General features: G+C 52.2%; 1 long non-coding RNA gene across 1 annotated transcript in view; it reads left to right on the forward strand.

Moving 5' to 3' along the window:
* The window catches only part of LOC140409608 (uncharacterized), a 48,354-nt gene extending 21,990 nt beyond the window's left edge, over positions 1-26,364 (forward strand). The window contains exons 3-4 of the long non-coding RNA XR_011940425.1: positions 25,201-25,318; positions 25,780-26,364. This is a non-coding gene — a long non-coding RNA (uncharacterized lncRNA). The remainder of the gene's footprint in view (positions 1-25,200; positions 25,319-25,779) is intronic.
* The last annotated feature ends 287 nt before the right edge of the window (positions 26,365-26,651 follow it).

The following is a 26,651-nucleotide window of genomic DNA, read 5'->3' on the forward strand; positions in this document are numbered from 1 at the left end:
AAGGCGGTGCTTCACAAAAAGAAGATAAAATTCGGAATGCTGCAACCGGCAAGACAGTGGGTCACATATCAAGGGAGGCACCACTACTTTGAGACGGCGGATGAGGCGTGGACTTTTATTGTGGAAGAAAAATTGGAATGAGCGGGTTTTTAAAAAAAAAAGAACGTTTGAAACAAAGTGGTGGGGCGAGTATGGGGGGGCGAAGAGGGGGGTAAAAAGGGGGGAAAGAGGAGTTTTATGTTATTAATCCTGCGATGTGGTAACTTTTCTCTCTTCCACAGGAGGTGGTGGGGGGAGGAAAGGAGGTGGAGGAGATTGTGCGTTGACCATTGGGGGCGGGGCCAAGGGGGAAGCGCGGGCTCGGTTCCCGCGCTATGATAATCATGGCGGGAATAGGGAAGCAGGAAGGAGGGGGCGTCGCACGGTGCGAGCCAAGGTCACGGGGGGAAGCCGAGGTCGGCCAGAGTTTGCTGACCTCTGGGAGCAACATGGGGGGTGTAACTACGCTAGTGGGGGATCTAGCGGGGGGGGGGGGGGGTGGGAGGGGGGAACTATTGGGCTGCTGCTGCTGGGGAGAGGGGGAGCTGCTATGGGGTGGGATGGGCGGGGGGGCACCGCCTGGGGGGACACAGCTGCGTGGGAACCGGGTGAGCAGCTGGAAAAAGGGGATGGCTAATCGACAAGGGGGGGGGGTAAAAAGCCCCCCAACCCGGCTGATCACGTGGAACGTGAGAGGGCCGAACGGGCCGATAAAGAGGGCACGGGTACTCGCACACCTTAAGAAACTTAAGGCAGACGTGGTTATGTTACAGGAAACGCACTTGAAACTGATAGACCAGGTGAGACTACGCAAAGGTTGGGTGGGGCAGGTGTTCCATTCGGGGCTAGATGCGAAAAACAGGGGGGTGGCTAGATTAGTGGGGAAGCGGGTAATGTTTGAGGCAAAGACTATAGTGGCGGATAGCGGGGGCAGATACGTGATGGTGAGTGGCAAACTACAGGGGGAGACGGTGGTTTTGGTAAACGTATATGCCCCGAACTGGGATGATGCCAATTTTATGAGGCGTATGCTGGGACGCATCCCGGACCTAGAGGTGGGAAAGTTGGTAATGGGGGGAGATTTCAATACGGTGTTGGAACCAGGGATGGACAGGTCGAGGTCCAGGGCTGGAAGGAGGCCGGCAGCAGCCAAGATGCTTAAAGATTTTATGGAGCAGATGGGAGGAGTAGACCCGTGGAGATTTAGCAGACCTAGGAGTAAGGAGTTTTCGTTTTTCTCCTATGTCCACAAAGTCTATTCGCGAATAGACTTTTTTGTTTTGGGAAGGGCGTTGATCCCGAAGGTGAGGGGAACGGAGTATACGGCTATAGCCATTTTGGATCACGCTCCACATTGGGTGGACTTGGAGATAGGGGAGGAAACAGAAGGGCGCCCACCCTGGAGAATGGACATGGGACTAATGGCAGATGAGGGGGTGTGTCTAAGGGTGAGGGGGTGCATTGAAAAGTACTTGGAACTCAATGATAATGGGGAGGTCCAGGTGGGAGTGGTCTGGGAGGCGCTGAAGGCAGTGGTTAGAGGGGAGCTGATATCAATAAGGGCACATAAAGGAAAGCAGGAGAGTAGGGAACGGGAGCGGTTGCTGCAAGAACTTCTGAGGGTGGACAGGCAATATGCGGAGGTACCGGAGGAGGGACTGTACAGGGAAAGGCAAAGGCTACACGTAGAATTTGACCTGCTGACAACGGGTACTACAGAGGCACAGTGGAGGAAGGCACAGGGTGTACAGTACGAATATGGGGAGAAGGCGAGCAGGTTGCTGGCCCACCAATTGAGGAAAAGGGGAGCAGCGAGGGAATAGGGGGAGTGAGGGATGAGGAAGGAGAGATGGAGCGGGGAGCGGAGAGAGTGAATGGAGTGTTCAAGGCATTTTATAAAAAATTATACGAAGCTCAACCCCCGGATGGGAGGGAGAGAATGATGGGCTTTCTGGACCGGCTGGAATTCCCTAAGGGGGAGGAGCAGGAAAGGGTGGGACTGGGAGCACAGATTGAAATAGAGGAAGTAGTGAAAGGAATTAGGAGCATGCAGGCGGGGAAGGCTCCGGGACCGGATGGATTCCCAGTTGAATTTTACAGGAAATATGTGGACTTGCTCGCCCCGCTACTGATGAGGACCTTTAATGAGGCAAAGGAAAGGGGACAGCTGCCCCCAACTATGTCTGAGGCAACGATATCGCTTCTCCTAAAGAAGGAAAAGGACCCACTGCAATGCGGGTCCTATAGACCTATTTCCCTCCTAAATGTAGACACTAAGATTCTGGCCAAGGTAATGGCAATGAGGATAGAGGATTGTGTCCCGAGGGTGGTCCATGAGGACCAAACTGAGTTTGTGAAGGGGAGACAGCTGAATACGAATATACGGAGGCTGCTAGGGGTAATGATGATGCCCCCACCAGAGGGGGAAGCGGAGATAGTGGTGGCGATGGATGCCGAGAAAGCATTTGATAGAGTGGAGTGGGATTATCTGTGGGAGGTGCTGAGGAGATTTGGTTTTGGAGATGAATATGTTGGATGGGTGCAGCTGTTGTATAGGGCCCCAGTGGCGAGTGTGGTCACGAATGGACGGGGATCTGCATACTTTCGGCTCCATAGAGGGACAAGGCAGGGATGCCCTCTGTCCCCATTATTGTTTGCACTGGCGATTGAGCCCCTGGCAATAGCATTGAGGGGTTCCAAGAAGTGGAGGGGAGTACGTAGAGGAGGAGAAGAACACCGGGTATCTCTGTATGTGGATGATTTGTTGTTATATGTAGCGGACCCGACGGAGGGGATGCCAGAGATAATGCGGACACTTCGGGAGTTTGGAGAATTCTCAGGATATAAACTGAACATGGGGAAAAGTGAGTTGTTGGTGGTGCATCCAGGGGAGCAGAGCAGAGAAATAGAGGACTTTCCACTGAGGAAGGTAACAAGGGACTTTTGTTACTTGGGGATCCAGATAGCCAAGAATTGGGGTGCATTGCATAGGTTAAATTTAACGTGATTGGTGGAACAAATGGAGGAGGACTTCAAGAGATGGGACATGGTATCCCTGTCACTGGCAGGGAGGGTGCAGGCGGTTAAAATGGTAGTCCTCCCGAGATTTCTCTTTGTGTTTCAGTGCCTCCCGGTGGTGATCACGAAGGCTTTTTTCAAAAGGATCGAAAAGAGTATCATGAGTTTTGTGTGGGCCGGGAAGACCCCGAGAGTGAGGAAGGGATTCTTACAGCGTAGTAGGGATGGGGGGGGCTGGCACTACCGAGCCTAAGTGAGTACTACTGGGCCGCCAATATCTCAATGGTGAGTAAGTGGATGGGAGAAGAGGAGGGAGCGGCGTGGAAGAGATTGGAGAGGGCGTCCTGTAGGGGGACTAGCCTACAAGCTATGGTGACGGCCCCATTGCTGTTCTCACCGAAGAAATACACCACAAGCCCGGTGGTGGTGGCGACTTTGAAAATTTGGGGACAGTGGAGACGGCATAGGGGAAAGACGGAAGCCTTTGTGTGGTCCCCGATAAGAAATAACCATAGGTTTGCCCCGGGGAGAATGGATGGGGGATTTGGAATATGGCAAAGAGCAGGAGTAACGCAACTGAAAGATCTGTTTGTGGATGGGAAGTTCGCAAGTCTGGGAGCGCTGACCGAGAAATATGGGTTGCCCCAAGGGAATGCATTCCGGTATATGCAACTGAGGGCTTTTGCGAGGCAACAGGTGAGGGAATTCCCGTAGCTCCCGACGAATGAGGTGCAGGACAGAGTGATCTCAAAGACATGGGTGGGGGACGGTAAGGTGTCAGATATATATAGGGAAATGAGGGACGAGGGGGAGATTATGGTAGATGAGCTGAAAGGGAAATGGGAAGAAGAGCTGGGGGAGGAGATTGAGGAGGGGCTGTGGGCGGATGCCCTAAGTAGGGTAAACTCATCGTCCTCGTGTGCCAGACTAAGCCTGATTCAATTTAAGGTGTTACACAGGGCGCATATGACTAGAGCACGGCTCAGTAAATTTTTTGGGGTAGAGGATAGGTGTGCGAGATGCTCGAGAAGCCCAGCGAATCACACCCACATGTTCTGGTCATGTCCGGCACTACAGGGGTTCTGGGTGGGGGTGACAAAGGTGCTTTCGAAAGTAGTGGGGGTCCAGGTCGAACCAAGCTGGGGGTTGGCTATATTTGGGGTTGCACAAGAGCTGGGAGTACAGGAGGCGAGAGAGGCCGATGTTTTGGCCTTTGCGTCCCTAGTAGCCCGGCGCAGGACACTGTTGATGTGGAAGGAAGCCAAGCCCCCGGGTGTGGAGACCTGGATAAATGACATGGCAGGGTTTATAAAGCTGGAACGGATTAAGTTCATCCTAAGGGGATCGGCTCAAGGGTTCACCAGGCGGTGGCAACCGTTCGTCGAATACCTCACAGAAAGATAGAGGGAATGGAAAAGAAGAAGGCAGCAGCAGCCCGGGGGGGGGGGGGGGGGGGGGGGGGAGGGGGAGGAACCAGAAGGACTCTCAGGGTTGTTAATATATATGTGTATAATATGTATAGGTCGTTGCTATAAATAATTGTATATTGGACTGTTAAATCATATTTTTGGAGAGTGTTTATCTGAGACAAGGCAGTTGCCATTTAGTTTTAGTTTTCGTTTTTGTTATATATTATTTATTTTTTGTTTATAAAACAGGTCATTGTTATTTATACGGTTATATTATTGTGTAAAGGATACACAATGTACTGTGATGGTTGACCAAAATTTTTCAATAAAATATTGTTAAAAAAAAAGGAAATGTGGGCTTAAATGCGGTGCTCTTTCAAAGGGCCGGTTTAGACTCGATGGGCTGAATGGCCTCCTTCTGCACTGTAAATTCTATGATAACACAGCATCTGACTATTGAAACTGATAGAACAGCTTTTAAAAATAGGGCATGAGTACTGCATTTGAGCACCCTTATCCCATGCAGGCAAAAATTGTTGGAAATAGGAATGGGAATGGGGTTGAGAATTCTATAATCCTCCTCCAGCCCCCATTTTTAAATGACTGAGTCCCAGCTGGATGAGAATCTGGCCCCTGTGTCCTCCTCACAATCTGTTTTCTCACCTATCTTTGTATCATCAGCAAATTTAGCTACAATGCACATTTTTCCTTCACCCAGTCATTAATGTATATTGTAAATAGTTGAAGCCCTGTTGATTCCTGAGTCACCCCACCAGTTAGTTTTCCAGCCTGAAAATGACCCATTTATCTCCATTCTCTTTTTCTCTGTCACGAAGCCAATCTGCTTTCAAAGTAGTTCGGGAGCAGGTGGGGGCTTTTCTTAAAAGCGAAAGCTGCTTCAAAACTGAAGAAAACACTGGTGGGAATCTTTGGTGTGTTATAAAGCATTGAACTGAATCAAAAAAAATGTTTTTTTAATTGAAAAGTTTTGTCTTTAATGTGGAATATACAGTTCCAAAAACATAATAAACTAAAACAGCAATTTTTACATTACTTTCTCCATTTCTAGCAATTCAAGTTCCACAAGAAATATTAGGATTCATTTTACAAAGTAGTCAGAAACAGACGCCATGTCGCACCTATTTTCATAAGGATCAACGGGAATCCTTTGGAGCTTTTAGCTTGTTTAAAACAGATTATCTGCATAAATTAACATTTGCTCATTATTTGGGCAGGCCATCAGAAGACATTGCACCACACTGACAGAGCTTGCCATCCAGTTATTTAATTTCTAAGCTGGAGGCATTATGTGACCAACAAACAGAAATCTTTAACAGACATCCTTTGGGGGAAAAAATAGCAAGTTGGTATTCGAGCTTCGATTTAAAGATCAAGCAGCAAGGAAGTCTGGTATTTGGGGCATTTCCATTTAGTTGTGGGGCTTTAGGTCAACATATCCTGCAACAGCAGCAGAGGACAGTCCAGTATACTGTCAAGCAAATATCTCCAGTGTCATCTCTTCTGTAATCCTCCACAATATAAGCTGTGTGTTTTTTGGAGCATCTGCATAAATCATTCCTGGTTAAGGAGGTCCATTCTACCAGCCATACTGTTGTGGATAACCTTGATATATAGGCTGTCCTCCTCGAGGAGGTGGACAACCAGGATAAGCAGCATTTGTACCTGGACCATACTGTTGTGGATAAGCTGGATATGAACTAGTTGGGCCTGGCCCAGGATAAGGTGGCGGGGTCTCGTTCATTTAGGATTCTAAACTGAAGTGCTTCTGTGACTGTCTGATCTGCTTTGTCTCCGCTCTACCTGTCCTCCTCCTCCTCCTGCCACTTCCAAGCTGAATCAAAAATGACCATGGGCATGATTCAACCAAAAATATTGTATGTCCGGTTTCTGCCGCATTTAGCGGGGTTTTTCTTGGCGCATACAGGGTCGAGAAAGACCCCGCTTTTCAACAGTAATTTGCCAGGTTTTTTTGACAAGGAACATCCTGTCGAGGTCGCACATTAGTCACTGAGCTCATCTGTGCAGGAAAACGGCTCACGGATTGGGGCGCCATTTTTAAAGGCCACCCCGATCTTTCAACCCCTCAGCGACCCTACCGCAGCGTCCGGGCCCCCCCACCACCCAGCTTACCGTGTCCAGGGTCCTCAAGCCCCCCTCACCGATCTCCTATGGGCAAGGCCACCCCAGGCCCGACCCCAGCATGGACAGGCTGGCACCTGGGTACTTCCAGCCTGGCACCTTGGCAGTGCCCCTGCTAGCGTGGCATGCCACCTGGACAGACAAAGTGACAGTGCCAAGGTGCAAGGCTGGCAGTACCAAGGGGCCAAGGCACCAGCAAGAGTGCCAGGGTGCCACTCTGCCCAATGCCTGACCACCCGAGGGGACTCCAATGGCCTGGGAAACCCTCCCAGGTACTGTTATGACTGGCCCATGTTTGTGTGGACCAGCCCTGCCAAGGTCTCCTCGGTGCAGCTGATGAACCTCGGACACTGGGTGAATCCAGCAAATGCATATTTAAATGAGTCTAATGGCTCATTTAGATATGCATATCTGGATCTCACCCAGCGAGAGCAAGATCCAGGTCGTGATGTCTCCCGAGATTGCGTTGAATCCCGCGAAACATTTCGAGCATCACAAGTCACGCGAGAGGCCTTTCACAAGATTCAACGGCCTCGTCCTGACACCAAGTCGGGTGGGAGAGACTACTGAATTGCATCCTATGTATTTATTGTGCTGACACCACTGGTTAAGTTTTGAAAGACTGCACATCAGCATTTCAATGATTTAAAACAGCAGCTTCTAAGATGACCAAACATTAACATATCTATGCCCTGTAAATTACACGTTTTTGTGTTGGAGCCAGACTATACTGAAGAGACTGTCAGAAACAAATCACCCGAGAGGAATGTAAATGTGAACACATCCAGACAATCATCCATGTATTCAGCGGTGTGTGGAACAAGCCATTCAATGCAATTACTTTGAACAATGGACCCTGACTGAGAAGGGCATCTTCCCAGCCATATCTAATCATGTCTAAATCATAAACCTGGATCCAGCTTCCCATGAACATATTAGGGTAACTGGTCAGTTGGTGAGAGGGAATCATGCAATGAGTCAAAAAAACATTTTTGTATCTTCATAAACTGTAGAAAAACTTTCCGGTCCCACCCATGGAACATTTGATGGACCATTTAATGGTCTGTTGACCTCGGATGGGAATTTCCAGACTCAGGGCGGGCATAATCAGAAAATCCTGCCCGATGTTTCTCCAGGCCAGAGAACAGAATAAATAAGGAGGGCTGCCGAAGAAGCAAAGTCCTGAGTGGGTACTTCTCTCTTTTTCTCTTGCCCCTCTCTCTCTACCACTCTCTCTCTCTCTCCATCCAGCATTCAAGCTCAAGCTCTGTCTGCTGTTTCACCACCCATATGGAGTGTTTTGAGAATCAACACCTCAGCTGCTGGCTCCAGAAGAAAATATATAAATCATCAGTCAACATCTTTAAATCAATGCAACACAGAACCCAGAACGGCCTTCAATCCCAGTTTCAAACCATTCAAATCTTCAATCTACAGGATCCATCTACCACTGACATGTTATGGACTTTCAAATTACTTAATTTTTCCTCCCACTTTGTAACTTCCTTGTGTGCACATGAATGAACCCTTGAATGCATGTGTGTGAGAGTCGGTGAGTTATTATTTTTATCAGATGAGTTTGGATCGGATGTTACATATAATACTACTCTCTCTTTAAAAACTTTCAAAAAAACCTGTCCGTATAGGTCTTCTACAGTCACAGCATGTATACAGTTAAACATTCATGATTTGGTAAGCATATCCTTTTGAAAACCCTGTAGTAACCAAACAATGATTTGGAAAACAAGAGAACCATTCCACCGATCCTCGCCTCACAGAAATTTGGGGTCTGTGTCCATAATGAGATTATTGACAACAGGAAGTTGGAAGCGGAAAATCAAATTGATTCCGAGAAGAATTTTTAAAATACAGCTTTTCTTGTGGTTTACAGTATTAGGATATTTAATATGACCACATGTAGGGCTGGTACAGTCATAGAACTCAAGTAACTTGAGATACTTTAAAAGCCCTGTCCATTGAAGAGTTATAGAGTGTAGCTAGACATTTAGAGGTACGTGTCCACCAAAAAGAAAGGAACCAGAAATCCTCAAACCTTTGGTCACCTATTTTGTAATTGGACATGAAGAACAGGGTGTGTCAGCATATCTGAAATGGATAGGCTGGCATTAGCAAAGTTCTGTTGGAGCAGCAGCAATAATTCCAAGAAAAAGAAAGGGAAAGGCAAAAAAGAAAGGAGGAGAGATAATTACCCAAAAGGATGAGAGAAAGAGCCTTCCAGTGGGAAAAAATAAGGAAAGGAATTAAGCCAGTTTGAACTGAGTAAGGAAGGGTCAGCCATACCCAGTGAAAGTACTCCGAGTGAGGTTCCCCCGACACATGCTGAAAGCTGAGTACTGAACTCTTAAAGTACTCTCATTTGGTGCGAAGATTTAATGTGGAGGATGTGGAAGCATTTTATGTCTCATTTGAAAAGCTTGTTATGAGGTTGAAGTGGCCAGTAGAGATTTGGATCCTGCTACTGCAAAGCATATTAGCAGGATATTCTCAAGTGAAGCAGTTAGGCTCCTTCATTAAATGTTTTCAAGATAAAGGTAGATAGTTTCTTGAAGAATATAGGAATAAAGGGTTATTGTGTTCGGGCGGGAAAGTGGAGCTGAGTCCACGAAAGATCATCCATGATCTTACTGAATGGCGGAGAAGGCTCGAAGGGCCAGGTGGCCTACTCCTGCTCCTAGTTCTTAGGTTCTTTATGTTTATTCCTTATTGTCCAAAGAAATTTCCTCAAATTATGAGATGAGCAAAAATGTATCCTGAGTCTGTACTAGCTGATACCAGAGACAATACCCCAAATTCTGAACTTTATGGAAGCAACCTGAACAAACTTACATTGTGTTTCAAAAGGGTTAAACAACTTGCTTGCAACCAATGGTTAGGGGTAATCAAGATCAATACCACTTATGAAAAAGTCAGAGGTATGATTCTCTTCAAAGAGTTTTAAAAAACCTCACTCCTGTTTCTATAAAACCCATGTAGAGGAACAAAGAATCACCAAAGTCATACAAGCAACTGACTATGAATTGACACACAGACCCTTAACACAAAGTAAAATGGCATCTAGTCATTCTCGCAGGCCAGGGATAAGTGGGATGGAAGATGAAGCAGAAATAGGCACAGCAGAAAAAAAGAGAGTAGGGAAGGAAATCAGGGGCGTGAATGGCCGTTGGCCGCCGTGAATCCCGCCCCCGCTGGTTGCCGAAGTCTCCGAAGGGAGAAAAGTCGGCGGGGCGTTAATGTCGCCGCTGCCGTCGGAGAATGTCACGGGTCTGCGCAAGGCAGCCGATTTTCGGCCTGCCGATATTCTCCCTTCCGGATGGGCCGAAGTCCCGTCGACGTGATGACCGTTCACGTCGACGTAAATTAAACCTCCTTTTCATCGGCGTCACCCTGTGCTCCAGGGTCACGCCGACCAACGTGGAGGTGAGTGACGGCCTGGGGGGTTGGCTCTGGGCAGGCGATGGCGTGGCCGCAGTCTGAATGCGTGAGGAGAGGTGTGTCTCGGGATGTGTGTGTGTGTGTGCGCGGCGGGGGGGGGGGGGGGTGGTTAGAGTAGGCTGGGCTCCGGGGGAGTGCCGGGAGGGGGTCGTGCCGGGGTGGAGGTTGGGGGGGGGTGCATGCCGGGGAGGGGGATGGGGGGTCCGTGCCGGGGTGGAGGTTGGGGGGGGGGGTCCGTGCCGGGGTGGAGGTTGGGGGGGGTCCGTGACGGGGTGGAGGTTGGGGGGGGGGTCCGTGCCGGGGAGGGGGATGGGGGGTCCGTGCCAGGGAGGGGGATGGGGGGTCCGTGCCGGGGTGGAGGTTGGGGGGGGTCCGTGCCGGGGTGGAGGTTGGGGGTGGGGGGTCCGTGCTGGGGAGGGGGATGGGGGGTCCGTGCCGGGGTGGAGGTTGGGGGGGGTCCGTGCCGGGGAGGGGGATGGGGGGTCCGTGCCGGGGTGGAGGTTGGGGGGTGGGGGTCCGTGCCGGGGAGGGGGATGGGGGTCCGTGCCGGGGTGGAGGTTGGGGGTGGGGGGTCCGTGCCGGGGAGGGGGATGGGGGTTCCATGCTGGGGTGGAGGTTGGGGGGGGGGGGTCCATGCCGGGGTGGAGGTTGGGGGGGGGTCTGTGCCGGGGAGGGGGATGGGGTGTCCGTGCCGGGGTGGAGGTTGGGGGGGTCCGTGCCGGGGTGGAGGTTGGGGGTGGGGGGTCCGTGCCGGGGAGGGGGATGGGGGGTCCGTGCCAGGGAGGGGGATGGGGGGTCCGTGCCGGGGTGGAGGTTGGGGGGGGTCCGTGCCGGGGTGGAGGTTGGGGATGGGGGGTCCGTGCTGGGGAGGGGGATGGGGGGTCCGTGCCGGGGTGGAGGTTGGGGGGGGTCCGTGCCGGGGAGGGGGATGGGGGGTCCGTGCCGGGGTGGAAGTTGGGGGGGGTCCGTGCCGGGGTGGAGGTTGGGGGGTGGGGGTCCGTGCCGGGGAGGGGGATGGGGGTCCGTGCCGGGGTGGAGGTTGGGGGTGGGGGGTCCGTGCCGGGGAGGGGGATGGGGGTTCCATGCTGGGGTGGAGGTTGGGGGGGGGGTCCGTGCCGGGGTGGAGGTTGGGGGGGGGTCTGTGCCAGGGAGGGGGATGGGGTGTCCGTGCCGGGGTGGAGGTTGGGGGGGGGGTCCGTGCCGGGGAGGGGGATGGGGGGTCCGTGCCGGGATGGAGGTTGGGGGGGGTCCGTGCCGGGGTGGAGGTTGGGGGGGGGTCCGTGCCGGGGAGGGGGATGGGGGTTCCGTGCCGGGGTGGAGGTTGGTGGGGGGTCCGCTCCGGGGTGGAGGTTGGGGGTGGGGCTCCGTGCCGGGGAGGGGGATGGGGGTCCGTGCCGGGGAGGGGGATGGGGGGTCCGTGCCGAGGTGGAGGTTGGGGGGGGTCCGTGCCGGGGAGGGGGATGGGGGGTCCTTGCCGGGGAGGGGGATGCGAGGGCAAGTGTGTTGGTCCACCTGGCCAGGTGCCAGCCTCCAACAGTTGGACCCATGCGGTCCATGCCACCTGGCTGGGGGGAGGAGGGGATATGGGCAATGATGACATGTCGTCGTTCCTATCCCCCCCACCAGGCCGTCATGTTTTCCGATCATCCAGCGATGTTGGCCGCCGTGGCGGCAGCCGCTCATGTCTATGTTGCCCTGGATGAGGAGGAGGAGGAGGAGGAGCGTGCCAGAGAGGCGGCGCAGGCTGCCGCAGAGGGACAGGCGGCAGCCGCCCAGGCTGGAGGGACACCTGACCGACAGGACGAGGAGGGGGAGGAGGACGTCGCGGCCCCACGGCAACGGAGGCACCCGAGGGCGCCCCATGTGTACCGGCCCCGGCAGTCATACCAGGACCTCACGGACCGGGAATGCAGGAGGAGACTCCGGTGAAGGCGGGAAACCGTGGCACACATCTGCCACCTGCTGGCACACCTGTCACCGCGTGGCACTGGCGGGGGACACCCTCTCCCCGTGTCCGTCAAGGTTACGGTGGCCCTGAACTTTTATGCAACGGGGTCATTCCAGGCACCGAGTGGGGACCTGTCCGGCATATCGCAGACATCGGTGCATCAGTGCATCCGGGCAGTGACAGATGCCCTATATGCCATGGCGCACCGCTACATCCGCTTCCCCGTGGACCGGGCGAGCCAAGATGCCCGGGCCGTGGGCTTCTCTGCCGTGGCTGGGTTCCCCATGGTCCAGGGCGCGATCGATGGGATGCACATCGCCGTGCGGCCACCTGCAGATAACAGGGCCGTGTTCACCAATAGGATGGGGACCTATTCGATGAACATACAGGTGGTCTGCGACCACCGCATGATGATCCTGCACATCAGCGCCCGTTACCCAGGCAGTGTACATGACTCATACGTGTTGTCGCGGTCATCCATCCCCGGCATGTACGAGGGACGCCATCCCCGGCTGAGGGGCTGGTTGCTGGGCGACAGGGGCTACCCATTGCGATCGTGGCTGATGACGCCTATACGGAGGCCACGCAATGAGGCGGAGAACCGCTATAATGATGCCCATGTAGCGACAAGGGGAGTGATAGAGAGGTGCTTTGGCGTGCTGAAGATGCGTTTCAGGTGCCTGGACTTCTCTGGGGGCGCCCTCCAGTATCGGTCAGATAGGGTCGGCCGCATCATTGTGGTGTGCATGCGTCCTGCACAACATAGCCCAGCAGAGGGGCGATGTGCCGCAGGCAGAGGAGGGCGGAGTGGAGGGGCAGCAGGAAGAGGCGCAGTCCTCCCCAGATAAGGGGGATGGGGGTAATGGTCAGGGCAGACGGGGCAGACACAGGCGGGTGGCTGTCCACCGTTACCGGCTGGCCCAGCGGGCACGGGACAGACTGATAGCCGCCCGCTTCACTGACTAGATGGGCGTGGAATTCGGGTAGTATGGCCACAGACCGCACACCATGGCAACAGCCGACCACCCACACCCCACACCCATCCACCCACCCAGCACCCTCACCCCCATCCCCAACCCCACCCACCCCACCCGCATGCACACCACCCCCCCATTGCCGATCCACCTGCGGCACAACGGGCCGGGCTCACACAGTTGCGGGTGGACGCGTGTCTATTGCAGGCCATGGAGGATGATGACACAAAGGCAGCGACTGGGATGGCGAGCTGCCAGACTGTCCTGTCCGTTGCCCGCCCTGCGGTGAGCTCCTGGCTCTACATTGTTGGACTATGTCTGACCCATGGCCACAGTACCACCATCCACCCGGACCATCCCTGCATGCGGCTGTGACACTGCAGCGCATGGTCCCGTCCTCTGCCCGGGGGATGTTGATGGCGGCCCAGGGGGAAGGGGGCAGACTCACCTGGGGCTGAGGTAAGACCACCCCTCACACACACACACTTGCGCTCAACGTACATGACACCCCCGCACGCTTTGGACAGAGCACAAAGGCAGCTTCTGTAGGTGTAACATTGACTTTAATAACCAAATGAGTTCATGCACGTGCCCTAGCCCCTAAAACTCATCTGTGCCCTTCACCCGTGCCAACTTACTCAGTGTTACTCAGGATATAGATAAGCTGCAGAGCTGGGCTGAGAGGTGGCAAATGGAGTTTAATGTAGAGAAGTGTGAGGTGATTCACTTTGGAAGGAATAACAGGAATGCGGAATATTTGGCTAATGGTAAAGTTCTTGAAAGTGTGGCTGAGCAGAGGGATCTAGGTGTCCATGTACATAGATCCCTGAAAGTTGCCACCCAGGTTGATAGGGTTGTGAAGAAGGCCTATGGAGTGTTGGCCTTTATTGGTAGAGGGATTGAGTTCCGGAGTTGGGAGGTCATGTTGCAGCTGTACAGAACTCTGGTCCGGCCGCATTTGGAGTATTGCGTACAGTTCTGGTCACCGCATTATAGGAAGGACGTGGAGGCTTTGGAGCGGGTGCAGAGGAGATTTACCAGGATGTTGCCTGGTATGGAGGAAAAATCTTATGAGGAAAGGCTGACGGACTTGAGGTTGTTTTCGTTGGAGAGAAGAAGGTTAAGAGGAGACTTAATAGAGGCATACAAAATGATCAGGGGGTTGGATAGGGAGGACAGTGAGAGCCTTCTCCCGCGGATGGATATGGCTGGCACGAGGGGGCATAACTTTAAACTGAGGGGTAATAGATATAGGACAGAGGTCAGAGGTAGGTTCTTTACGCAAAGAGTAGTGAGGCCGTGGAATGCCCTACCTGCTACAGTCGTGAACTCGCCAACATTGAGGGCATTTAAAAGTTTATTGGATAAACATATGGATGATAATGGCATAGTGTAGGTTAGATGGCTTTTGTTTCGGTGCAACATCGTGGGCCGAAGGGCCTGTACTGCGCTGTATTGTTCTATGTTCTATGTTCTATGTCTAATTGTTTGGCCTTACGGGCCCTTTGACTACGTCTACGTGGTTCCCCAGAAGGTACAGCAGAACTGGAGGTGGACTCCTGTGATTCCTGCCCTCTGACACTGGATCCCTTTGGCGGCCGTTTCCTGGGGCGTCCTGGCCTAGATGGGCCAGGCTGCGGCCCGGGCGACTGGGATGGCGAGCTGCCAGACTGTCCTGTCCGTTGCCCACCCGATGCACCTGGGACGGAAGGGGGGGAGTCCGAGGTGTCGCGGTGTACCGGGACCTCCCCTACAGGGGGAGCCGGGACGGACCACACCACCTCCTCCTCCCTCGGGGTGCCCGATGGCCCCCAGGCCTCTACATGGGTGGGGGATGCGAACGGACTGGCCATCCGACGCCCCCCAGACATCTGGCGCTGCCAGTCCTGGAGGCCCGTGCTGGTATCGACAGGGGTCTGCAGGTTTGCAGCCATGGAGCCCAGGGGGTTGGCAAAACCTGTCGTGACAGTGCGACGCCGGCTCACACATGGCCACTGGCGCCGATGCCCTCAGCGATGGCCTGCAGAGACTGGGCCATGGCCTGCAGAGACTGGGCCATGGCCTGCTGAGACTGGGCCATGGCCTGCTGAGACTGGGCCATGGCCTGCAGAGACTGACCCATGGCGTTGAGCGCCTCTGCCATCTGGCGCTGGCACTGGCTCATGGCCTCCTGTGAGAGGGCAGCTATTTCCTGGGCCACAGACGCCGCCTGCACGGAAAGCCCCAGGCCTCGCAAACCGTTCCCCATGTCTGACACCGTCGCACCCATTGCCTCCACCGCGGACGCCACCCGTGCGGTGTCAGCCTGGGTGGCACGCATGACCGGCACCACTCCCAGCTCCTGGACGCGGGTGGACTCCTCCACCTGCGACTGCAGACGCCGCAAGCCGCCCGTCACCCTCTTCGCTCATCTCCGGGTCGGTGGTTGCATCGGATCTATGTGTGGGTGTGGTAACTCCAGGAACCCGGGATCCATCTGGGCGGCAGATGTTCGCTTGGGCTGGGCTGCCCACCGACCGCCTGGCCCCTCTGCTGCTCCTACCTCCACCTGCTGTACCGGGACGGCTGTGTTGTGCGCACCAGTGAGTGTACCAGACGCCTCATCACTAAAGTGCCCAACCGAGGTGAGTGTTTCTGCGATGGTGGAGGGTGTTGGTGACAGCAGTGGCGTTGTGTCGTGCTCTTCGTCCCACTCTGATTCCATGGCACTTTGGGGTGGGGGTTCGTCTCCACCCATCCACTCTGAGTCACTGTCCGGTATTTTGTCTTCCTGGGTAGTGGTGTCCCGGGTAGGGGTGTCCTGGGCAGTGCTGTCCCGGGTAGTGGTGTCCCGGGTAGTGGTGTCCCGGGTAGAGGTGTCCTGGGCAGTGCTGTCCCGGGTAGTGGTGTCCCGGGTAGTGGTGTCCCGGGTAGGGGTGTCCTGGGTAGTGGTGTCCTGGGTAATGGTGTCTTGGGTAGTGGTGTCCTGGCTCGGATGTGACGGGGGCCTGTGGCTGCCCCCCTCATCGCTGGGTGGTCGCTCCCGCACGTGACGGGGGTGTCGTCTCCCTGTTGCTCCAGGTCTCTCCGTCTCCCGTGGTGTGCGAGGGGCATCCTGCGGGCGTCGCATACTGGAGGGTGCGGGTCTCTCCGTCTCCCGTGGTGTGCGAGGGGCATCCTGCGGGCGTCGCATGCTGGAGGGTGCGGGTCTCTCCGTCTCCCGTGGTGTGCGAGTGGCATCCTGCGGGCTTCGCATGCTGGAGGGTGCGGGTCTCTCCGTCTCCCGTGGTGTGCGAGGGGCATCCTGCGGGCGTCGCATGCTGGAGGGTCCGGGTCTCTCCATCTCCCGTGGCCTCCGAAGGGCATCCTGCAGGCGTCGCATGCTGGAGGGTCCGGGTCTCTCCGTCTCCCGTGGCCGCCGAGGGGCATCCTGCGGGCGTCGCATGCTGGAGGGTCCGGGTCTCTCCATCTCCTGTGGCCTCCGAGGGGCATCCTGCGGGCGGTCTGCATCTGCGGGGATGGGTGCCTGGACGTTTGGTCCTGCGATACACAATGAAGCATGCATGGTTAGACATCAGGCAGTGATCAGGTGATATGGGGGAGGGGGATATAGGGGAGGGGGGATATGGGGACGGGCTGTCGGTGGCTCACTTGCTACTACGCCCCCGACCTCTGCATCAGCAACCTCCCGGTCGTCAGGTCCGCCAGCCAGTTCCAGGGCCCTTTCCTCGTGTTCGGTCAGTGGCCTCTCATCAGCGGGGCCTCCTCCAGTTTTCACATGCTCCCTATTGTTGTGTGCACGCTTATCCTGTGGGGGGGTGGTGGCAGGGGTAAAAGGCAACACTGTTAGGCAGGTATATGAATGCACGCCATCGGTTGCGCGTGCATTGCAGAGGTTAAGGTTAGGGCTGGATTCACTTGGGGATATGGGGGATATGGGGAGGGGGGGGATATGGGGGAGGGGGATATGGGGGAGGGGGATATGGGGGATATGGGGGAGGGGGGATTCTGGGGATATGGGGGAGGGGGGATATGGGGGAGGGGGGATATGGGGGAGGGGGGATATGGGGAGGGGGATATGGGGAGGGGGGATATGGGGAGGGGGGGACATGTGGGAGGGGGGACATGGGGGAGGGGGGACATGGGGGAGGGGGGATATGGGGGAGGGGGGATATGGGGGAGGGTGGGATATGGGGGAGGGGGGATATGGGGGAGGGGGATATGGGGGAGGGGTATATGGGAGGGGGGATATGGGGGAGGGGGGATTATGGGGGATATGGGGGAGGGGGGATTATGGGGGATATGGGGGAGGGGGGATATGGGGGTGGTGGGGATATGGGGGAGGGGGAAATGGGGAGGGGGGATATGGGGGGGAGGGGGGATATGGGGGAGGGGGGGATATGGGGGAGGGGGGATATGGGGGAGGGGGGATATGGGGGAGGGGGGATATGGGGGATATGGGGAGGGGGGATATGGGGGATATGGGGGAGGGGGGAAATGGGGGAGGGGGGATATGGGGGAGGGGGGATGTGGGGGAGGGGGGATATGGGGAGGCTCACCCTGCCTGCTCTGACGAGGTCGTTCACCTTCTTGTGGCACTGGGTGCCTGTCCATGGTGTCAGGGCCACAGCGGTGACGGCCTCTGCCACTTCCCTCCACAGACGCCGGCTGTGGCATGGGGCAACTCTGCGGCCGTGCCCGGGATACAGGGCATCCCTCCTCTGCTCCACCGCGTCCAGGAGCGCCTCCACATCCCGTGAGTCGAACCTCGGGGCTGAGCGGCGGCCAGCCATCCAGTCGGGTGTTCCGGTCGGGTGTTCCGGTCGGGTGGGGGGGAGCAGCGCGGCCTTATGAGCCGTCACGCCGTGCGGCGCGTATGACGCTGCACGGCGTGAACCACTGCGCAAGCGCGGATCCCGTTACGTCGCTGCTAGCCCATTTCGGGCCGGAGACTTTCGACCCATTTTTCCGAAGTGATGTAAGTCGGATTTGCGCCGTATTTTGCGCCGATCGGCGGACTTTCTGCCGATAACGGAGAATTTCGCCCCAGATCTTTAACTTTTAAAACAAAGAACGACAATGATAAGCCAACAGGCGCATACGCAATTTGATTCCAGTGTGGAACATTTGGGCACATAAGATTGATGGCAATGCAGAAGACCAATGGTGGATGTTGCAGGCAAGATAACGTCTGGAGCCACGAAGGTGATGGTCAGAAGCCACAATGTAGCAGAGGGTTAGAATATCTAACGTAACCTTTTACACAAAGGAACAATGACTCCTTCTGCATCCTAGGGTCCAAACAAAGAGATAACCATCCTCAGAAATCTCCTTCTACAACGATCAAGCTCTGAGAGTCAGTTGACTAGTTTGCTCTTGATTGCAAAACCAATTCCATGTGTCCTGGGCTGATCCTCAGGTTTTCCTCTCCAAAAGAAGGTGTAACCACGCCATCTTCCCTCAACTGCCCTTTGTCTGATCTTCGGGTCTCTTGCAGGGCAGCAATGTCAGTGTTGAAGTGCTTGAGTTCAAGGGCAAAAGGGGAGGTTCACGGTTATGGTCGCTTGTTCTCCTCATGATCCATGAGGGATCATATATTCCAGGTTCCGAAATTCAGCTTAACTTTGATTTTCTGACTGCAGGTAGATGAGCATTCTGGGGTAAGCAGAATGAAGAGTGAGCAGAGTGGATCCAGAAGAGCGTTCCTCAGTCATGAAGAAAGCTGTCCTGTTCCTACTCCAAAAGCAAGACAACTGAATCAAACTCTACCACCTATGTGTCGGTCGGTAGCTAGGGATTCCCAGATCTCATGGTCCTGTCCCCATCACCGCTCACTGATCTCCGCAGGGCTTGTCTGTGTGGGGGAAGTGTGCTGGTTTCCTCTAAGTAGATGCATGGTGCAGGATATCTTTTAATGTGGTATGCTGTTGCACATCAGCAGACACACAATCTTGACAGAGGTTAGGTCCAGTACCAGTGGCAAGGGAACCTTGATGACTGCTGAGCTATCTACTACTGCAGCCTTCATCCACCATCGCAGCCATTAATCCAATACAAGTATCTTCCCCTTGATACGCCATTGAGGATTTGCTTTGGATTGTGCTTGCCTGGTTCCTCCCCTCTGACCTTACCACTTAAGACATCCGATGGCATTGCTCTGTGGACCAATGAATGTTCAAACCACAGCACTCGGGAAAAAACTATTTGTAGCCAAGGATGCAGAGATATCATCTGAATGCAGACCCAATACCACAATAGTGGTAAAACGGTTTGCTGGCCAATGTTTGAAGGTTTCCTTTGTAAAGGTTTACCTGCAGAATAAGGGTCATTCTGAGTTTACTAATGCAGTGATTGACCTACTGTTGCCAAATGACTCAACGTGATGTTACATACTATGTCCAGGGGGTCCAGAGCAGTCCATGGAGACTGTGAATACTGAGGGAAACAAGCAAATTCTGTACAGCTGCAGGGAGTTGGGGAAGTACCACACCCCACAGCAGGGTGATAGGACCACTAAGGATTCAGGAGGCTAAAGGAAAGCCAGAAGAATTTCAAGGGGATAAGATATATCTGGTAGAATCCAAGACAGAGCGCGTACAATTTAGCGAAGGTTAAGACATCTGCCTTCATCCCTTTGACAAAGGGTCATCTGGACTCAAAACGTTAGCTTTTTTCTCTCCCTACAGATGCTGCCAGACCTGCTGAAATTTCCAGCTTTTTCTCTTTTGCCTTCATCCCTGTCTGTAGCACCAGCGAGCTCAACCTCCAAAAATGGCCACCAAAGGGGACAGCCCCAGCTGAATGCCTAAAATCCCTGACATCGTATCACAGAAAGAGACCCAGACACTAACAAGTTGGGGCAAGGCCAAAACATGGGCGTGGGGTTCGCCAGCCCCCCAGAACATCACTTACACCTATCCTTCACACCTAAGAAAAACCTAGTCAGGTGTGCCTTGTGCACCACCTTGAACTGGATCAGGCTTAACCTCACACATTAGGATGTGAAGCTGACACTGTGAAGAGCCTCGCTCCACACTCCCCCCTCAAAGACCAAGCACACCTCACCCTTCTACTTCCTCTTTACTTCCTCCAATGATGCCTGCTCCATCACCAACAGCTGCCCATAGACAACCAAAATTGTACCCTCCCCTCATGCGGCCAAGGTCAGGACCCCATCCATAAGCGACGGTGATGGCACCAGAGGAAATGAAGACAGTTCCTTGCATAAAAATCACGCACCTGAAACTACCTGAATACATTCCCTCTTGGGAGTGGAACTTCCCTCGCAGCCCCTTCACCAGCAGCTCCTGCAAGACACAAGACAAGATGCATAATTAGACCGTGGGCCAGGGCGTGGTGGGGGTTTGTTGGGGAGGGGAGAGGGAGATGTGTTTGGAGGTGTGTTGGGGTAGTGAAGCGAAGGTGGTCTGTAGGTGGTGTGGATTTCAAGATGGTGTGAGAATGAGGGTGGCTGTGAGGGTGGTGGTGGGGCGGGGTGACACACGTGCCATGGGGAATCGCAACTCAGCGGGATCTCACTTCCTCACTTGATGCCGACCTGCACCCCTGCAACAAGGGCCCACTGACCATGTCCAGTGCCCGCTGCTCTGTGCAGTGAGGGGCCGCAGGTCCGGCGGTCTCCCTCCAATCTTCTCCCACTTCTAGCGGTTATGGCAGACCTTCTCCTGGAGGCTGGGAAAACAGAAAACACACAATGTTCGACAGTCTGACGCATGGAGCCCAGGGAGTGGGAAGCTGGTGGCTTTATTGGCCAGGGTACCCAGCCATGGATGCCGGTTTGGATGCAAGCATGTGGTGCAGGGTGGGGTGTCCGGCCACCCTCAGTGTGGGGGGTGGGGGGTGAGGAGGGGGGGGGGGAGGGGCAGTAGGCTAACGGGTGTGTGCCAGGGGCTCAGTGCTGCTTACTCACCCTGGCCGCCCTGAGGAGGTCATACAGTTTTTTCCTGCATCACTGGTCAGTCCGGATGTGTTGCCCACGGTGCTGACCATCTCTGCCACCTGCTTCCCGGCCCGGCGGGTGGCAGCCTCCTTCCCGGCTTGGGGTACAGAGTCATCCACCTCTCCATCATGGCAACTAGCAGGGCCTCGAGCTTGACATCCGTGAAACGGAGTGCCGCTCTCCTCTCTGCCATCTTGTTGGTGTGTGTGGTGAGTGAAGTGTCATAGATCATAGAATTTACAGTGCAGAAGGAGGCCATTCGGCCCATCGAGTCTGCAACGGCTCTTGGAAAGAGCACCTCACCCAAGGTCAACACCTCCACCCTATCCCCATAACCAGGTAACCCCACCCAACACTAAGGGCAATTTTGGACACTATGGGCAATTTATCATGGCCAATCCCCCTAACCTGCACATCTTTGGACTGTGGGAGGAAACTGGAGCACCCGGAGGAAACCCACGCACACACGGGGAGGATGTGCAGACTCCGCACAGACAGTGACCCAAGCCGGAATCGAACCTGGGACCCTGGAGCTGTGAAGCAATTGTGCTATCCACAATGCTACCGTGCTGCTCAATGTAATGAGCAGGGTGGAGATAGGAGAACCAATACACGTATATTTAGATACCAAATGGCTTTTGGTAAGGTGATACATAAAAGGTTACTGCACAAGTTAACAGCTCACAATGCTGTGGGTAATATATTTTCAGGGTTATGCTTCTTTGGTGCCTCAAGGGTTATGCTTCTTTGGTGACCCAAGCCGGAATCGAACCTGGGACCGTAGAGCTGTGAAACAATTGTGCTATCCACCATGCTACCGTGTGTATGTGCGGCTGCAGCTTGTCAGCCTCCTGAGTGTCAATCGCAAACCTGGCCGTTTCTAGTTGGAATCAATTGTGTTCCATGTGGCGCCGGTGCTAGCCCCTTAACAGTCATTGAATTGGTCCAGGTGCGGCGCTAGTTTTGCTGTCATAGAACTTCATGAATCCTGCCCCGCGTTAACACTTAGGAACGTTCTCAGGAACGGAGAATCTGGCCAAAGAATTTTCAATCCACCAGAACCTGAACTATTAAACCCGTGGGTTGTGGAAATAGTGACCAAGAGGTTAAGGACCTTGCAGGCAATAATGCAGCCCAGAAATTTGCATATTTCAAGCCTTGGGACAGAAAAAATATCTTTTCAGCAGCCAGTGAAATGCAATCCCCTCAAGGGCCCAAGAGTCAAACTTGAGCTTCCACTTTGCCCAAAGCACACAAAAGACATGAAAAAAAAATCGCTTATTGTCACAAGTAGGCTTCAAATGAAGTTACTGTGAAAAGCCCCTAGTCGCCACATATCAAAACTGACTTAAATATTTATGGGGTTGAAACCACTTATTGAGTTTTAAAAGACTGAACAGCAGCACTTCAATTATTTAAAAAATAAATGCCTCCCCCACCCCACCCATCGGGTTTCCGGTAGAGGAGGCATCTTGCTATTGGCTGCCGGTGGTATATTCTGGTTCTGGCAAAGCCAATGGCATTTTGCATTGCTCACTGGCCGCGCCACCGGGCAACCCACTGCTGGGGATCGCCTTTGGCAGGACCGGAAGATCCTGCTCACAGGTGGCACAATGGTTGGCACTGCTGCCTCACAGCACCAGGGACCCGGGTTCGATTCTGGCCTTGGGTGACTGTCTGTGTGGAGTTTGTACTTTCTCCCTCTGTCTGCATCTGTTTCCTCCCACAGTCCAAAGATGTGCATGTTCGGATTGGCCATGCTAACCTACCCCTTTGTGTCCAGGGATGTGCAGGTTAGGTTATGGGGTTACAGGGATAGGGCGGGAGGACGGGGAGTGGACAAAGGTATGGTGCTCTTCCAAAGGGTTGGTGCAGATGCAATGAGCGGAATGGTCTCCTTCTGAACTGTAGGGATTTTATGATTCTATGAAAATGCTACCCAGAGGTTTCTAAGATGACCGAATATTAACACAGATGCACCCTACAGATTACAAAGCCACGGTAACAGAGCCAAAAGAACCCATCCAATGAATGTGAATGGCCCATCTCGTGAACCAAATACAATCATTTTAAACAATGGGCCCTGGCTGAGAAGGAAAATTTCCCAGCTAGAATCTAATCATTTTGAAACTATGGAGCTGCAATTAATTTGTTCTGGCCATACTTGGGTTTCAGTTTGTAAGGGAGGATCATGTGATTAGACAACCAACCCTGCTTTATGCCTTAAGAAACTGCTTTTGTTCAGACCAGAGAACAGAAGGAGAGGCACCAAAGAAGCATAACCCTGAAAATATATTACCCACAGCATTGTGAGCTGTTAACTTGTGCAGTAACCTTTTATGTATCACCTTACCAAAAGCCATTTGGTATCTAAATATACGTGTATTGGTTCTCCTATCTCCACCCTGCTCATTACATTGAGCAGCACGGTAGCATTGTGGATAGCACAATTGCTTCACAGCTCCAGGGTCCCAGGTTCGATTCCGGCTTGGGTCACTGTCTGTGCGGAGTCTGCACATCCTCCCCGTGTGTGCGTGGGTTTCCTCCGGGTGCTCCGGTTTCCTCCCACAGCCCAAAGATGTGCAGGTTAGGTGGACTGACTATGATAAATTGCCCTTAGTGTCCAAAATTGCCCTTAGTGTTGGGTGGGGTTACTGGATTATGGGGATAGGGTGGAGGTGTTGACCTTGGGTAGGGTGCTCTTTCCAAGAGCCGGTGCAGACTCGATGGGCCAAATGGCCTCCTTCTGCACTGTAAATTCTATGATAATTCTATGATTCTCAAAGAGCTCTAATGTATTTTTCAATCATGATTTCCCTTACATAAAGTCATGTTGACTCTGTTTGATGTTATTGCATCAATAAGGAAGAGAGTTCCAGAGAACCTGAAAACTACCGCTTAGCTTTGTTGACATCAATGGTTCCTTGCACGTTTTAGATGCTTTGAATTAATCACAAAGGAATATAATACATTTCAGAGGACCTTATGGCTTTATAAGAGATCACAGAGCATTGTTGAAATTTGAGGGGAGCCTAATTAAATTACTTTGAACAAATTATTAAAAAACCACGTGTAGTAACTACAAACTATAGGAGTATGTGGCTGAATTTTGTACCTTATTTTATCTCTGCAATCTCTACAACATCTGAGCTCTCCCCCAAGCACATTTGTTTATCCTCCTTTTGTCCCACAATGTGAAAGGAGGCTGTTCAAGTCTCTGTTGGTGGTTTCTTTCTCATGGCTTTGGTGGATATCAAGTTCAATATGAATTTGCTCCATCTAAGCCACAGGAAGAAGGGATGAAGAGAACATTGATATTTCTTCAGTGACAGCTGAGTTCTAATACCGGTAAATAATTGTGCTGTATAAGATACATTCAATCATTTCTCTCTTCTCTGTGTTTTATATCAATCACCATTGAATATACAATCTCTCCAGTTCAGTTTTTACAAGCAATCCCTGCTATAGGATGGGTGATGATCATGGGAAATGCTGATATCCCTTCTTTCAATTATAGTTCAGACCCCGAGACATGCAAAAAAACCTCTTCTATCCTATGCGCAGTTTCCACCATATCTTATTAATATATCATTAAATTAATCAGCCATTAAACACGGTTCTCTAACAATACAAAAAGTTTAAGAGTAAATTGCCACTAAGAGTAAGTACCACTTTTATTAATTAAAATATCTGCAACTATTGTAGAACAAATATTATTGGTATTGAAGGCAGAATTTGGGTAGGTTCTAAAACATTGGTAAAAATCCATAAAATGTGAAAATGATATCATGATTTTGTGAAGCATATTGCTTCAAAATGTGTCTTCAGTGCTTAGGTCCCATTTCAAATATTTCTAAATTTGCTGTAAAAAAGCTTTGCACACTTTAACTTTTCCTGCACTATAATTAATCAGGGTAAGGGATCGGCCTTTAGGACTGAGTTGAGGACAGGTTTTTCCAGTGAGAGATGGGAATCTTTGGAATTCTCTACCCCAGAAAGCCATGGGTGCTCAGTCACAAATACATACAAGGCTGTGGTTGATAGGTTTTTTTACACATCGAGAGAATCAAAGGATATGGGGATTGCGTAGGACGGTGGAGTTGAGACCACCACATAGCAGCAGGGTTCATCATCTTTGAATTGTTGGTTGATTTTCAAGTTATCAGCTATTTTAGTGGCTGTGTCTTTTAGGTGTTTTATAGGTTGACATATGTGTGTACTTTTTCAGCATTATATTGTCATTATTTATTTGCTATACAGGTCATCCAGAACCAGAAGTAACTTGGTACAAAGGAGACAAGCAGCTTACAAAGGTTCATGGACTTCCTAAATGTGAAATATTAAAGGATGACAAGGTGCACACACTCAGACTATACAGGTGAATGTCTGTCCTGCATGGTAGCTACATAAGGATATCACAGATCTTGATAGACGAATTGGCCTAAAATTTCAATAATGCAACTTCCAAGCACTAAACAGGTAGCCATGTCTTCAAAACGGCAGGCATAGAATAATGTCTCAGTTCTCTGGTATCATATTAATAAAGCTTTTCTGTGTGTTCTTGAGTGCATTTGTATCCTTTTTGTTAATAAGATACAGGCCAGAATTATACTCTCAGTGTAGTTTAACAATGGTTCAAAACACATTTAACATGATTTTTCTGTTTCTTATTTCTATCCTGGTGCTTAGTTTGCTTTTGGTTGGATTAACCTATGTCACTACTTTTAATTTTAATCAATTCTGTAGCCTTAACGTTATTGTTAGTGAAAATAATGGAAAATATAGTTTGTAAATTTATTCCTATGACCACTATTTATTAATTAAACTTTTTCCAATTAGGCAATTTATCGTGGCGATTCCACATACCCTACATATCTTTTGGGTTGTGGGGGTGAGACCCACGCAGACACGGGGAGAATGTGCAGACTCAATACAGACAGGGACCCAGGGCCGAGGTCAAGCCTGGATCCTCAGCATCGTGAGGCAGCAGTGCACTGCACCACCGTGCCACTATTTGACCACTATTTTAATACAATCATGAACTTTTTAAAATTTTCATTATGTGTGTTAGCACCTACCCTAAACAATTGAGGTGAAGAATTTTCTATGAATGTTTTAAGTGTTCATCTGCCACCACTAATTTATGAGCTGTATTTTTTTTCTTCCCTTCTGCTATCTGGGCAGCACTGTTGCTTCACAGCGCCAGGGTCCCAGGTTCGATTCCCGGCTTGGGTCACTGTCTGTGCGTGCGGAGTCTGCACGTTCTCCCCGTGTCTGCATGGGTTTCCTCAGGGTGTTCCGGTTTCCTCCCAAAAGTCCCGAAAGACGTGCTGTTAGGTAATTTGGACATTCTGAATTCTCCCTCTGTGTACCCGAACAGGTGCCGGAATGTGGCGACTAGGAGCTTTTTACAGTAACTTCATTGCAGTGTTAATGTATGCCTACTTGTGACAATAAAGATTGTTATTATTATTATTTGTTTTCAATTGGTTTAATTGAAACGAATTGCAATGATGTATTCGAAGCAACCAGCTGAACAGATAATAAGCCTTTTGATCAGAGAGAACAGAATTAATCAACATCTTGAATTCAATAAGCATTTTTGGCGAATTATAAAATGATCATAAAATTCTCCCACAACATCAGTCACCTTCTGGTAATGCATATCATGCTGCACAGAACGATGCCATTCCACCCATCATACTTGCGGC

This window comes from Scyliorhinus torazame, chromosome 3 (genome assembly GCF_047496885.1).
Source record: "Scyliorhinus torazame isolate Kashiwa2021f chromosome 3, sScyTor2.1, whole genome shotgun sequence".
NCBI lineage: Eukaryota > Metazoa > Chordata > Chondrichthyes > Carcharhiniformes > Scyliorhinidae > Scyliorhinus > Scyliorhinus torazame.